Below are 15901 nucleotides of genomic sequence, written 5' to 3'. Positions count from 1 at the left end.
CTGTCTTTGTCATGAGATTCTCTCTCTCTCTCTCTCTCTCTCTCTCTCTCTCTCTCTCTCTCTCTCTTAAAGATTGCATTTATTTATTTATTCACTCATTTATTTACTTGTGCATGTATATGTGTGGGTGCACGCTGTGGCACACGTGTGGAGACCCCAGGCTGGCTTTGTAGGAATCAGTCCCCTCCTACTAGGTGGGTCCTGGGAATTGAACTCAGTTTGTCAGGTTTGGTAGCAAACACTTTTACCTGCTGAGCCCTCTCGTCTGCGCGCTCTCAAGGAGATTCTTGCAGACATCCATCACCCACGTGCCCTTTCCGGACTTCTCAGGCTTGCCCCACCCACCGAATGTTTGGGATCATTTATCACCGGACCTGTTGGTTTCTGTTTTCTTGGTCGCTTCATCCTGTGACTTCCTGACCTTATTTTTAACCTAGTTTCTGGGTTCCTTTCTATTTATCTTGGGCTCCGGATTCCTCTCTGTAGAATGTCACCACGATGTGACCATTCAAGGTGGACAAGCTGAGCTGATGGGCTTCATCCCTTTCCCTCCTTTGTCTTACTTTTCATCTTCCTCTTCCTCTCTATTAATAAATGCTTGAGTCATTTGAAACTATGCGACAGGCATTTCCTCAGCAGGAGGTAGATCCTAGAACAAAAGCTTAAAAACATCGAAGATGAAATAGTGCGGCCCGAGCCGGGGCTGTCTACGTGTGGCCTCTGTGTCCTCTGTATTTGCATATCATTCGTTATCACCTTCATATTTTAATGTAAATCTATTCATTTACCTTGCTTGAAATAATTTTTGTATGGGTAAAAGTTATATTAATGCTGAAAGGCTAAAACAATTAAAAGGTTACATTGGAATACCTCACTCTATTCCCAATGGAAGGGCTGGTTGAGAGTTGAACTTTATATTCAGTGTGTTAAGACCTCTTGTACTCTCTTAGGAAGATCATTGTATTTAATAAAAATTTGCCCCTTCCTTTCCCTGGCCCGGGTGTTGTCATGGGGACAATATAACATAAGCGCTCTCTCTTTTCGTACCTTGCGTTTCTTTAAATATTTGGCGACAGTTCCTTTTGTGTCTTTTTCCCTCTGGACCACCACTCTGGCTCCCCTCGATGCCTGTGATGGGAGCCTGGCACATGATAGGGGGGCTGTGGACATTCATCTTAGTCTTTCTCGTCATGGGCTCCGTCCTCCCACTGAACTTGGCATTTGAATCCTGACTTATACCCGTGTCTTCCTCCCCTCCCCCTTTCTTCCCTCTTTTCTTCTTTCTCATCCTGTATTTTTTGTTTTGAAATATTAAAACATTCTGAAAAGTACATACAATGGATAGACAGCTTGATAAAAAATAATTAGGAGAAAACATTCTGGCCAATTTCTGTGAAGTCCTCCTGTAATCCCAGGGTTGGGGACACAGAGGCAGGAAGACCTGGAGTTCAAGGCTGGCCTAGACTATATAGTGAGAATCTGCCCTCTTCGTTCCCGAAAAGCAAACATTCTACTCATCATGTCCAACCTGCAGCCCAGAGTATCCATAAAAGTGGCCTAACAAGTTTCTAAGCTTATTTAAACCACCATGTGATTTTTTTCCATGCCCCTTCCCCAATTCGATCACATGCTTTTCAAGACTGAATATTGTGGATGACAATGTCATGTCACAATGTCGAAAGGTTGGGTACATCTCCCAGATAGAATTAGAATGTACCTACCCTACCTTGGGTTTCTGATGCCTCCCCTCCTCCCTGTGTCCTGATCCAGCACCTGTGAATGTCCTGAAATTTGATTTGTTTCTCCTGTCCTTGCACTTTGCTTAAGTGAAATTATGCTATTTCCCGTTTTTTCTTCTTGTTTGATAGGCTGCGTGCTGCTCTTTGTATAGAGCTTCAGTTCATGCTTATTTTGCAGGGTTCCATTTTATAAATGTATCAGTGTACCCATTCTCCTGTTGACCAGCTCCCTTTTTGTTTGTTTGTTTGTTTTTTTGTTCTTTTTCGAGACAGGGTTTCTCTGTGTAGCTTTGCGCCTTTCCTGGAACTCACTTGGTAGCCCAGGCTGGCCTCGAACTCACAGAGATCCGCCTGGCTCTGCCTCCCGAGTGCTGGGATTAAAGGCGTGCGCCACCACCGCCCGGCGACCAGCTCCCTTTTTAAAGCCCAATTCTGAGCCTGGACAGTGATCTTCAGTTGACTTCTGGCCATTCTAGAAACAGTGAGATTTTGCTTTCTCAGCCTAGACATTATTTTTCTCTTTTAAAAAATATTTAAAATTGTATTTATGTGTGCATGTCTAGTCTCTTTTTATATATATACATACATATATATAATATATATACATACATACACACACACACACACACACACACACACACACACACACACACACACATATATATATATATATATATATATATATATATATATATATATATACATGCACACACACATACGAAAAACATGTGTGAAGGCACCCTTGAAGACCAGAAGAGGGCATCAGATCCTTTGGAACTGAAGTAACAGGTGGGTGTGAACCTCCCAGTGTGGGTACTGGGTGCTGAACTCTGGTCCTCGGCAAGAGCAGTGCTCACTCTGAACTAATGGGACCTAAGACTGTACTGATTTTGGAATTACATCACACCGTTAACTCAGCTCTTGTTCCTACCCTCTGATGTCTATGGCACCTCTGGCCTCTGGGCCCAACCCTCACAATCAGCTAGAGTGACCCTGCCATGGCCTGAGCTCTGACAATCTCTAGTCCCTGTTCTTCAAGCACCTGTGTTCATCCTTGACTTTCTGCCCAGCTCTAGCCCTCACTCACTACGGTCATTCTTGGAGACCAGGGACCTCGTTGTCCATCTTACTACCCTGGAGGAGGGCACTTGGTCTTGTTATTGAGAAAGTATAAAAGAACGCTTTTCTGCGGGGAGCATTTTCTTGTGTGTTTTAATAGATCACTGATGAGTCTGGATGTGTCATCAGTATTCTGGGGTGTCCCTGGGTACTTGTGTTTGTCTGACATTCTAGCACTTACCGTATTATTTGCATAATGCTCCAGTTTATGTGAAAAACTTTTGTTTTGTCTAACCCAACTTGAAACTTGTTCCTAACAGAGAAGAAAGAGGATGACCACTTCCTACCCTCTGCACTCTTCCTTCGGTCCCTTCTGCCTTCTCAACGTGATTTGTTTTTAGGGGAAGTGATTCAGTCACTTAACTCTTTGCTTAAATGACTTAGCTCCATTAACTTTTATTAATGCCCACTTGAGAAGGTAGTGATGACACACACTATCTAGTTCACGTAGCCGACTGCTGGGTGTACTGTAAGTGTTAGTATTAATTCAGGGTGCTGGCACTCTGTTGGAGCTGTAGAAGCTCATTGAGAGCTGTGCATCAGCTCCCTGCAGCTGCTGAAAGGAACCACCTAAAGCTCTCTTGCATAAAGCACACCTTCTTGTCTTGCAATTATGGAGACCTATGGAGTCCAGAGGCCAGTGTCTCTAGGCAGAGGAAAGTGTCAACAGGCACTGTTTCCTCCAGAGGCTCGCCTGGAGCTGTGGTGCCTTGTCTTTCTCAGTTCTGATAACTGTCAGCATTTTCTGGCTTGTGAATGTTACTGATGCCATCTCTGCTCTGGGTGCACAGTGCCATCCCTCTTGGTCTAGTTCAGTCTCCCTCCACTTTCTTATCAGGACAAATGATGATATTCGGGCCTCAATAGGATGATAGGGGTAGTATCCCTAAGTCATGTAAGTCAACCCACGGCTTAGCGCTGTATGTGGGTACTTCATGTGCGATGTCTCTTTGCCACGGAAGATGATGTTGATAGGTGGCAGGAATTAGGATCTGGAATCCTGGGGGGACTATTACTTAGCCTAAATAGGCTGCCATCCCAAGGTGGCACAGAGTGAGGCAGTGTTCCAGACAATTCCCTGAAGGAACTGTTGGTGAACCCAGCTGTGAATGTAAGCCAGAGGTTACCTTGGAAGGGAGTCCTGGACAAGATTCCAAGCAGGAATCATTCAAGACCGACAGAGTGACAGGTACCAAGGAACACAGACATGTCAAGGCACAGTATGATTACCAGCGTGAAGTTTATCGATCCCTTTTCTCATCTCATATACCATCGAATTTGTTCTCCCCCTCCCTTTGAAGCTCAAAATTATTTTATCTGGAGATGCATATTTAAATTCTAGAACACCACAGCCGGGCGGTGGTGGCGCACGCCTTTAATCCCAGCACTCGGGAGGCAGAGCCAGGCGGATCTCTGTGAGTTCGAGGCCAGCCTGGGCTACCAAGTGAGTTCCAGGAAAGGCGCAAAACTACACAGAGAAACCCTGCCTTGAAAAACCGGAAAAAAAAAAACAAAAAAATAAAAATAAAAAAATAAATTCTAGAACACCAAGGACATTTTGAACGAAGAGTGTCTGTCTTACCTCCAATATGGCAGTTCCTCCCTCCCTTTGTCTCCACCAGCCTTAGATGGCATTATGGGAGTGCAGATACTGTCTGGAGGTGGCCCACTGACATGACTTGCTTTGTCCCCCAAGTTCTGAGCTTCAGAGCCAGCAAGAAAATTGAGGTGTGGCTCTGTGGCACAATGGTAACACACTGGACTTCTGGTGACAAGAAAATTGAAGAGAGAGGGAACTGACAGTGTTCAGCGCACAGTGTCACTTTGTATGTTCTGTATCCCACTGATGTGTAGTGACGATAAGTCAAATAGAATCACTCTCTAAACGGTTCCGGTACATCTAAAAACCATGGATGGAAGCTGTGATTATGAAATGATGTTCTGGTATTAAAAAAATGGAAAAGTACTCTTCAGGTTCACAAAAGTTAAATCCCATGCACACATATAGTGCTATTCTAGATAAATACCATGCAATTCCAGTGGAAGGAATTCTTCCCTTTGCCTCTTCGAGCTCACTAGAACTCACTCAGAGTTTCCATTGTTGACTTTTGACTCTGTCACCACATACTCCAACTTCAAGAGCAACTTTGTGAAGAGGCTGTCTGTGGAGACGCCTGTGGCCAGCAGCCCCATCACCACCAGATGGCAGCCAAGCCCAGCCAGGGACCAGGAAGCCTGTTCCTCTGCGGAGGGCTTGACCTCAGACATCCCAGTGTTGAAGATAACGCCCACAGCACACACCCTAACTCCACATGAACCCAGTCTTAGGCTTTCGGTTAATGTACACAGTAAGATAAACTGCAGTTCCTTATGTGGATTGTCCAAGTGCAGCGCCTTCCACAGACCATGCTGTGTTTCTGCCCTTTTTATAGTGCGGTGGTTGTCATGTTCATACATACATTGTGCTTTAGATATGCTCACAGAATATATATACATATATGTGCATGTATATATACATATATACTACAGTATATGACTATGCTTTTGCTTTGAAGACTCTAGAGTAGTGGTTCTCAACCTTCCAAAATGCTAAGACCCTTTAATACAGTTCCTTATGCTGTGGTGACCCCCAACTGTAAAATTATTTTGCTGCTACTTCGTAAGTACTACTGTAGTTTTGCTATTGTTTCGAATCGTAATGTAAATATCTGATAGGCAACACCACAGGGGTCACAACCCACATGTTGAGAAACGCTGCTCTAGAATATTAATGGATTTGGTAAGGTTCCTGGTACATAAGAGTCTGAAAATACATATTGTAATTTCCATTCTTCAGGAACAAACTTTTCCATGAATCATCTAATGGTTTAGTTAGTGTTCTACTCTTTAAAGGTCCCGTGCAACATGATCTTGAGACAGCATTTTTCCTGCTTCTCTTCCCCTTCCTTCCCTTTCTTTCCCTTTTTTTTTTCTTCTTTTTGAGACAGGGTCTTACTATATCACCCTGGCTGGCATGGAATTCACTGTGTAGTTCAGGCATGCCTCATACTTGCCACAATTCTCCTGCCTCAGCCCTCTAAGGACTGAGATGACAGGCGTGAGCCACTGTGCCGTCTTGTTAAGATGGATGTTGACCGTGGTACCAGCTTCTTCCTGAGGTACCAGGGTTCCAAAGACTGAAAAGGGACCCAAATCTTGCTAAGCCGAGGGCTTTCCCATATAACGGCAAGTAGCAACACCAGAATTTACCTGACGGCGGCAGGAGGAGATAGGAGTGTGGGAAATCTTTTGTATTCCTGTGTAATTGAGGAAATTTGGCTTGTCATTGTTTTAGGGGAATTTCTTGCTAAAATTAGGGGCTTCCTGGCTCTTTCTGAGCTTGAAATTCACCATTTGTTTCTTAATAAAGCAGTGCGTGAAAAATTGGAAATCCCAAGCAACAGCTTGTCAATCAAAAAAAGCCCATTTCAGTTTCTATTTCAGTTAATACTCAGATGTAACCAAACACGTACTCCATATTCTAGGGACTTTGCTGGGGGCGCTTTGTTTTATTTCAGGGGAACAAATTCAGAAGGTCCTTCCATCCCCTGTCTGCAGAGACATCTATCTACTCTATCTGCAGAGAGGTTCATTTACAGTCATGTTCTGTGCACGAAATTGCCGTCTCCTGCTTTCTGAGGCTAGAGGCTCGGACAGCTTCCAAGCACGCCACCCACCCCCCATTTTTAGCATCTCTCTCTCTCTCTCTCTCTCTCTCTCTCTCTCTCTCTCTCTCTCTCTCTCTCTCTCTCTCTCTCTCTCTAGGTGTGTGTGTGTGTGTGTGTGCTCTTTGTCTTAGTCAGGGGTTCTATGGCTATGAAGAGATGCCATGACCATTTGACCATTGCAACTCCTATCAAGGAAAGCACTGAATTGGGGCTGGCTTACAGTTCAGAGGTTTAGTCCATTGTCATCATGGCGGGAAGTATGGTGGCACACAGGCAGACGTGGTACCTGAGAGGCAGCAGAGAGTTCTACATCTGGATTAGCAGACAGCAGGAAGAGAGAAAGCCTCTCATTCTGGATTGAGGATCTGAGACCGCAAAGCCCATCCCGCAAAGCACATTTCTTCCAACAAAGCCACACTTACTCTAACAAGGCCACACCTAAGAATGCTGCTTCTTATGGGCTTATGGAAGGCATTTTTATTCAAACCACCACACTTTCCCTGTGTCATTTGAGGTTCTGAGGCCTAGCTTTTTCTCTATATTCTTCTAAAAAGTAGCTCAGTAATTAAACATTGCAAAACAAAGAGCCAAATTTAAAACTTTGAGGGATGTTTCATGTTTACACCCTCTCTCCTTCTGTAACCTAGTGTCCATCTCTTATATTTTGAGTCCTGGGAACTGGGGTGCCAGGCTCCAAGAACACGAATGACAGTCCATCAAGCTCATAGTTGTCCAAATGCAGGAAGGATTGTTACATGTCCAAAGGCCAAGCTTTTCTGGAGGCCCCTTGACCGAGATGATATATGTGATGGATATTTAGTTTTTGATATACATGGTAGATATCTAGTATTTGAGGGTGGTTTGATAGGTATTCCTGGTAAAGGGCTTTCTCAGTCTTGATAAAAGAATATATTCTAGTTTCATTTATGTTGCTTGAAAATACCCTCTCAGAAAACAACTTAGGGGAGGAGGAGTTTATTTGTCTTACAACTCCATCTTTTTGGGTAAACCAAGTCAGGGACTTGAGGCATCTAGTCACATCACATCCAAAAGCAGAGAGGGAATAAATGCATGCAAGCCTACTTACTTTTTTGTGCTTGGCTCAATTTCTCTACTCATACGTAGTTCAGAATCCCCTGCCTAGGGAATGGTGCCACCCACAGTGGCCAGGGTATTCCCACATCAATTAACTTAATTAAGACAGTTTCCTACAGGTACACCACAGGCCAACCCAATGTAGACAATCCCCATTGAAACTCTCTTCCTAGGTGATTCTAGACTCTGACAAGTTGACAGCTAAAGCTAACCATCACAGAAAACATTGAAAAATACTGATATCAATAACATTGACTTCTGTTTCTTAGACAGTATTTCACTGTGACTATTGCCAACTACCCTTACCACATCTTTCTGTGACAGGAAGGAGGAGAGGCAAAGTGATACCCTAAGGATCAGATAGTGAAGACCAATGACTGGTACACAAGCATCCTACAGTGATGTCCGAGGGGGATTATCACAGCTAGAGAAAATGTTCCTTGTAGCATTCTTTAAGCTACTGAACTATTTCTACCTGTTCTGAAAATCTGTTCTATTCATGCACAAGTGAAGGCTTTCATGGCTGCTGCTGCTGAAGGTGGAGTCCGGCCTTAATCTCTGGCGTTTCCTCTAGGCTTTAGAGGCCATTAAGGCAGTTTCTTGTGACTGCTCATGGATGAGCCCAGAGCTTTAGCAAAGGCCCTGTCCATTCATTTTTTCTTTTCTCCTAGAATTTGGTGTTAGAGCTCAGACCTCACATTCTAATCTACCAAGAAAGATACCATGGCTAGTCAGACCAGCAGTAATCCAAACGATGGTGTGTTTTAAAAGCCAGATTCAAACCTAAGTGTTTTCCTTACAGGATCCCACAGCAAAGAATCACTGAAAACCCCCCTCAAAGGAAGCTCTGAAATTAATAACTCCAATCTCCATTTCTGTAAGACACCTCATGTAGGGGACAGAGGAAAATGTTCCTTTCAGCCAATGGGGTGACTTGGTTTGTCCTAAAGGGGCCACCTAAAAAGTTTCTCAGTATCAATTTGATTCTTCCTCTATCATAGGTTTTCTTATGACCCCATTTTCACCTGAGAAAATTTTTGTGACCCTGGGAATATAAGTATATAAAATGGACATAAAAAACAAACATTTCCTGATAACAAATCATGAGAAATATATTTAAAAACATTTGTTTAGTGTACACATAACTTTATTATTTCTTAAGACTAGAGCAAAATTTGGTCTTAAGACTAGAGCAAAATTTGGATACTAATGAGATAGACATGCTTATTTATTTTTACATAGAAAATTAAATCTTGGCTGAAATGGTTGGTATTACAGGATGCAGAATATTTTTAGGATCTTTCAGATTTGATTGATGTTTTTATTTTTATTTTTTTAAAATAACATTTATTTTTACTTTATGTACATTGGTGTTTTGCCTGCATGTATGTCTGTGTGAGGGTGTCAGATGCCCTGGAACTGAAGCTACAGACAGTTGTGAGCTGCCATGTGGGTGCAGGGAATTGAACCCAGGGCCCCTGGAAGTGGCCAGTGCTCTTAACCTTTGCGGCATCTCTCCAGCCCTAGTGTTTTGATTTTATATCTATCAGGGCTGAGAATGCTGCTTTGTGTAGATATATAGTGCAAAATGGAAGAAGCATGTTTAGGGCCATTTCAGAAATTGTTAGAAATTCTGCTCTAATCTCAGGCCAAAATTCATTCACCGATTTTTTTTTTTATTTATGAAATTCAAGTCAAGAATTCAAGCAGCAGTTTTAAAACCAACGTTGTAACATAACATGGACCAAAGATACACTCCTTTGATACTTACATTCTGAGGGATGACAGTGGGAAAATACAAGAAGTTTTTCTTACTGAAACCATTAGGTTTCTGTAAGAGCAGAAAACCTTTCTACACACAGTAAAAACACTACTGTTCATCATATACAACAGCCTTGAGTCTGAGATGAGGTGTTTGGGGCAGTGCTTGTTGTTGACATTATGTGGTACGACAGGCTTCTCAGTGCAAAGTGCCCATGTGGTATGTTCAGAACCGAGGCTGTGGTGAAGTTGTGTGAGGCAACACGAGAGAACGTTGAGAGAAACAACTTAGATTCATTATGCGTTTAATTTTGAATGAACTTTTGGTTATTGGATGTTCAGAAACCCTTCACTGCTGACAATTACTTCTCAGCCCCCACAGAACCTCCTGTTAAAGAAGCCATGCTCTAGAAGATTTTTTTTTTTTCGAGACAGGGTTTTTCTGTGTAGCTTTGGAGCCTTTCCTGGAACTCACTCTGTAGACCAGGCTGGCCTCGAACTCACAGAGATCCTCCTACCTCAGCCTCCCAAGTGCTGGGATTAAAGGCGTGCGCCACCACTGCCCGGCTCTAGAAGATTTTTAACTGAGTATTTTCCTGAAGTCTTTGCTGTTACTTGTTTGTTGCATTTCTTCTTATGACTTTAAGCTCTCGGGAGTTCGCTCTAGTTCTTTTGGGCACATTATATGTCAGTTACTTTTAGGTTTACCAAATTCAGCGACTAGCTTCTAAAGGAAGCAGTATTTCATCCCAAAACTATACTTTAGTCGAGAGTATCATCTAGTGTATATCTCTTTCCGTGTTTAGTGTACATATTGTACAAGAGGAAAGAATATACTATGAGTATAAATTCTAGTTATTTGAACTCATTGGAAAGAAGAAATAGATACACAGAGCAGGCCTTTCACTCATGCTTTCTTGTTGAGTATGAGCTTAGAGGATAAGTGATGGTCCAAGCATGAAAATTCTATAAAACAGTTAGGGGTACCGCTGGGCCTCACGCCTGGGCCAGTTTGTTAACATTACTATTTCCTCACCTTCTACTGCTGATTAGAGTCACTGCTCAGCCCCTTGGGACTTTTTTTGGTCCTCTTACCATGTCTGGTAACTGGTGGCTCTGTGGACACACAAAGGACTTGGCAAGACATCTCTTGGAGAAATTGTTAAACAGAAGTCACTGAAGAACCTGGGCAGGGGATAATGGAAATGGTGTTATTGTTTAGTGGCGAGCATCTGTTGTCACGATTAGCTAGAAGTCAGATAGCATCCAGAGTGGTGAAGACAGCTCTTCAGCAAACATGTGTGGTCTTTCAGGGGTCCTCACTGATCCTCTGGAGGGTGTTGCCACAACGAGAGTCTGAGTAGTTGTTGAAACTCCCAGAACTCACATTAATTGGGCTAGTCCTAAGTTGCTAATTAAAGCATAATATAGATCTCACATAAGAAAGGGAACCCATACTTACCTGGCAGGGGAGATACCATGATCACGAAGGTGGTTTTCCCAGGGCGAGGCTTATCCATTGCACTCCGGATGTGCTGACCCCTGCGATTTCCCCAAATGCGGGAAACTCGACTGCATAATTTGTGGTAGTGGGGGACTGCGTTCGCGCTTTCCCCTGAAAAAAAGAACAAAGAATTTTAAAATTAAAAAAAAAAAAAAGAAAGGGAACCCACGAGTACCTAAAGAGCAGCATGTGCTGGCCAATGCCTTGGCCAGCTCTGTGGGATAATATGGGCTTTTGAAGAAATGCGTCTATGAAGTCTATTATATCTGAGATGCTACATTGATCTACTGACCAGCAGACTATGTTAGAGATGTTGTTTTTTGTCAGTGGTTCTCATCTGAGGATGATTTTGTGCCTCATGGCATACATGGTGGTGTTTCCCATTGTCATAACTCTGGGCAAGGGCACCACAGTGGGTACAGGTCAGTTATGATGCTAAACACACTGTGAAGTACAGGACAGCAAGATGTAACCACCTACCTTGAAATGCCAATAGCCACTCAGGTTAAAAAAAAATGACCTCACGAAATTTGCAGGCAAAATGGATAAGACTAGAAAAATCATCTTGAATGATGTAACCCAGACCCAGACAGACAAACATGGCATATACTCACTAATAATTGGTTAGTAGATGTAAAGCAAAGGGTAACCAGGCTACAATCCACAGCCCTAGAGAAACTAGGTAACAAGGAGGACCCTAAGAAGGACCCATGGATTGCCTTGGGAAGGGGAAATAGATAAGATCTCCTGGGTAAACTGGGGGTGGCGGAGAGGGTGTATTGGGGAAGGGATGGGGGATGGGAACATGAAGGATTGGGATGGTTGAGTTGGGGGATAAATGGAGAGGGAGAGCAACGAAAGAGATATCTTGGTAGAGGAGGCCATTATGGGGTTAGGGAGAAACCTGGTGCCAGGGAAAATCCTGAGAATCCACAAGGATGACCCTAGCTAAGACTCCTAGCAATAGTGGAAAGGGTGTCTGAGCTGGACTTCCCCTGTAATCAGATTGGTGATACCCTAACTGTCATTATAGAACCTTCATCCAGTAAGTGATGGAAGCAGATGCAGAGATCCACAGTCAAGCACTGGGCTGAGCTCCGGGAGTCCTGTTGAGGAGTGGGAGGAAGGATTGTATGAGCAGGAGGGCTGAGATCATTATGGGGAAACCCACAGAGACAGCTGACCTGAGATCGCGGGAGCTCACGGATTCTGGACCAACAGGACTCTGGACCGACAGCTAGGGAGCTTGCATGGGACAGACCTAGGCCCTCTGCATGTAAGTGCCAGTTGTGTAGCTTGGTCTGTTTGTGGGGCCCCTAGCAGTGGGACTGCCATCCATCCCTGGCACATGAGCTGGCTTCTTGGAACCTACTCCCTATGGTGGGATGCCTCACTCAGCCTTGATGCAGTGTGTGTGTGTGTGTGTGTGTGTGTGTGTGTGTGTGTGTGTGTGTGTGAAATCTTGGTCCTGCCTCAATTTTATATGCCATGCATTTTGACTCCCGTGGGAGGCCTTGCCCTTTCTGAGGAGTGGAGGGGATAAGGGTGGAGGTGGAGGGAGGGGAAACTATGATTGGTATGTAAAATAAATAGAAAAAATTTAATAACAAAAAAAGAAAAGTAACTAAAACACCCACAATCCACCCTTTCCATCATAAAAAGTGCAATTTTCAGCAATTTCTCTTCCATTTTACAACTGAGGACAAACCATGAAGATAAAATTTAATGTAACTGAGAAAATATTTTATCTTTATTTTAATATTTCTAATATCATCAAAATGAAATATTGAAAAAAAATGCCCATAGCACTGAGATTGGGAAACTCCTCTGCAGTCAGTTGTTCTGTTTGGAATACACCAGAGACACGATTCATTGGCTGGCAATGCTTACCTTTGATGAGTTGAGGAGTGCGTGGATTTGATGAACTAGTCTTCAATAATGCCAGTGTCACATTAAGGAAAGATATTAAAATGCTTCCTCTTGGTATTATTGAACTCAGAGTGAACCGGCTTTGAATTCTCTACTTCACTCCCTCTGTGTCTTCCATGCTCCTCATTTGCCTATAGTATGACTCTGAATCCGTGCCTGTCTGGATGCTGGCTTCTGAAGCTATCCCTGTCCCCGTGTCTGTCTGAATGTGTCTGTCTGTCTTTGTGAATGTCTGAGTGTGTGTCCCTAACAAAGCTTTGCTCTTTCCTTATTGACCAGCACAGACAGTGTCACATGTGGAAGAAATGAAGGTAGATGCTGGACAAAAACTAATAGAATTTTACAAGGGATTGAGTTATTGACTCCACTGCCCCCGATAACAAACAGTACTACAAACTTCATCGTTTATCCAACAATATCCATACATCGCAGCCCATATTTATGGTGGATGTTCATTTTATAAGGCTGCTTCCAGCCTCTATTTACTAATTCCAGAAGATGATGATCATAACATACATGCATTACTCTGAGTCAAGGTCATGGAAGAGTACATCACTTAGGATTACAGCTGTGTAATCCTAGCTGAGGCTGTAAAAACTGATTACATGGGAAGCCCAAGGCAAGTAAGTTTTGATGTTACATTGTTCTCTTAAAGGCAGTTTAAACAAACAGGCTGAGCACACAGTGGGATAGCAGTCTTAAGTCTTAATTGACCTCAAGGTGCATTAGTAACTCTAGCTGTGAGGTCCAGCAAATGTTCCAGTCTCTTAGACGGTAAGAGATTTTCACTGAGGAGGAAACCAAAATGTTAAAATGATGCTTAGAAAGACAGTCATGTCTAGGCTATGGAGACCAAAAAAAAAAAATCTTTTTCATTTTACTTATTCACCATTATATTCTTTGAAAATTCCAATACATGATTTTTTTGGGGTATTTATTCCTAATTTTCCTAGCTGGTTTTGATCAAAGTTGGACAAAAGGATGTCATAAGAACATTCAATGTCCCAATAAAATGATATCTTTTTTTTTGTTGTTCATGGAAAGTTAAGGATTTCCTTAAGCTCTTTGAGATTGCTTACTCCACTCCTCATGAGTAAAGGTACCATTGGCTTGTGATTGGACTGTATACTAAGTCAGTTTCGTGTCTGGAAGAATAAAAAGAGGCTTTTACTTTAGCTCAGTATTCCCTGCTGAGCTATGGAGTTGCTGAGGTTAAAAACAATCTATGTGAGATTCTCACCACTAGTCATCACACTGTGAAAACTTGGACTTCTCTAGCAAACTCTCGGTTGTAATGTCTTCATTCATCACACCTGAGATGCACACGTGCGCTCCTAAAGAAGTATTCTCTTTGTGTGCATTTGTTTCCAGAAATGGCTAAACCAGCTGTTTTCAACCCAGAAGGGAGTTCAGTAAACTGATGGGAAAATGCATCTCTGTGAGAAATCCTGATGTGTTTGGGCAGGCATGGGGCAGAGACTGGTGTTACCCTTTGTTCCAGCCCTCCTTTCTCCCTGCCTCTTTCATTCCTTCCTTACTTTAAAATGTTATTTATATTCATTAGATGAAATCAACATCATTATCCAATTTGCATAGCTCCCATAATCCTCTGCTCTGGTCACCTTCACTCCTAAGTCCTATTTTCTAGAGGTTATCATTGTCCGTTCTCCCTTCAATACTTGTGTCTTCCTCTGTTTCTTTGGCTATTCCTTATGATTTTAGACTTTTGAGGACTCTGGCACAGCAGACAAGAACTCAGGGCCCCTCTTGCCTCATTGTTTCTCCAGTTTCTGGATGTGCTTCTGTTATAGTTTGCAAACCCAGACCAGACTTGGTAGTCAGTGTCCATATCCTATTATCATACAACTATATTCACTATAAGCAGTCTTCTTCTCTAGTCTGACTCTGTTTCCCCTGCTTGACTTGTTTTCATTTAACATGTCTATGAAGCTCTTCTTTCCGACTGGCATCCATGTTCTGTTTCTCACTACTGACAACACGACCATGCCCTCTCTAACTCGCTCTACTTTCCTCTTTCCTGGTGTCCCTCTAACAACAGATTGTTGACTTGGCCAGTTGCAGAGCTATAATCCTGGGACTCCTTTCTCTCTGACACTAAACCCACTATTTCTGGAACTATCTATGATACTCAAATTTGAGTCATAATGTGGCTGGCTGTAAATTCCAATTTCATCCAGCATTGTGGAGACACTGTCTTTTCTAGCTCACACATGTTGAGAAGTCCCATCCTATTCTGACTTCCTGTATTCTGTATGCCACATGCCTCCCCCCACCCCCACAGCCACTGTTAGCAGCCTCTCCTACCACCAGTGTTCTAGAATTTCAGGGTGATAAAACTAGGCATTAATAGCCACCTCCACCTCATTGTACATTAAAAAGCACCATTTGGTGGGCCTTTCCATTCACTAAAATTCTCTAATTATTTTTTCATAATTTTGCCACTTTTTTCTTTCTATTTTAAGCTAATTATTGATACTTCTGGATTGATTTTTCTGATTTTCCTATCTTCTCTGTTCCATTTTTTTTATCTTATTTTTTTCTCTCTCTCTCCTCTAATGAATTACTTACCAGCCTTGTTACTAAAATTTAAATTTTGGCTATCTCAGTTTGAAAATATTTTTTGAGACAAGGTTTCACTATGTAGTTCAGGCCAGTGTCAAACTCTTTATGTAGCACAGACTGGCTTTCAAGTCACAATCTCCCTGCCTCTGCCTCCCCAGTACCACAGCACATGTCAAGTTCCATCACTAAGGACACCCTAGTTTTAATATTTAAAGGGTAATTTTTTTTACAGCATTCTTTTTCTTATGTTCTTTGTGGTTGGCTACTAATCCTTTATCTGCCTTCCAGAAAAAAGTTGTAGCTTATTGTCTAGTTCCATACATGCCCTTCTTCTTTTCCTCCTCTCCTTCTCCTTCTTCTTAGTTTTTCTTGACAGAGTTTCTCTGTGTAGCCCTGACTGTCCTGGAACTCACTCTGTAAACCAGGCTGGCCTTGAACTCAGAGATCCACCTGCCTCTGCTTCC

At 42.7% G+C, this 15901-nt stretch overlaps 1 non-coding gene across 1 annotated transcript; it reads left to right on the top strand.

Moving 5' to 3' along the window:
- The first annotated feature begins 10875 nt into the window (after window positions 1–10875).
- Window positions 10876–11039, top strand: LOC131922057 (U1 spliceosomal RNA). Its single transcript, XR_009382176.1, has one exon. It is a non-coding gene; the product is annotated as a U1 spliceosomal RNA (small nuclear RNA).
- The last annotated feature ends 4862 nt before the right edge of the window (window positions 11040–15901 follow it).

Source organism: Peromyscus eremicus, chromosome 11, assembly GCF_949786415.1.
Source record: "Peromyscus eremicus chromosome 11, PerEre_H2_v1, whole genome shotgun sequence".
In the NCBI taxonomy this organism is placed as follows: Eukaryota; Metazoa; Chordata; class Mammalia; order Rodentia; family Cricetidae; genus Peromyscus; species Peromyscus eremicus.
This window is presented reverse-complemented; position numbering and strand designations above follow the sequence as displayed.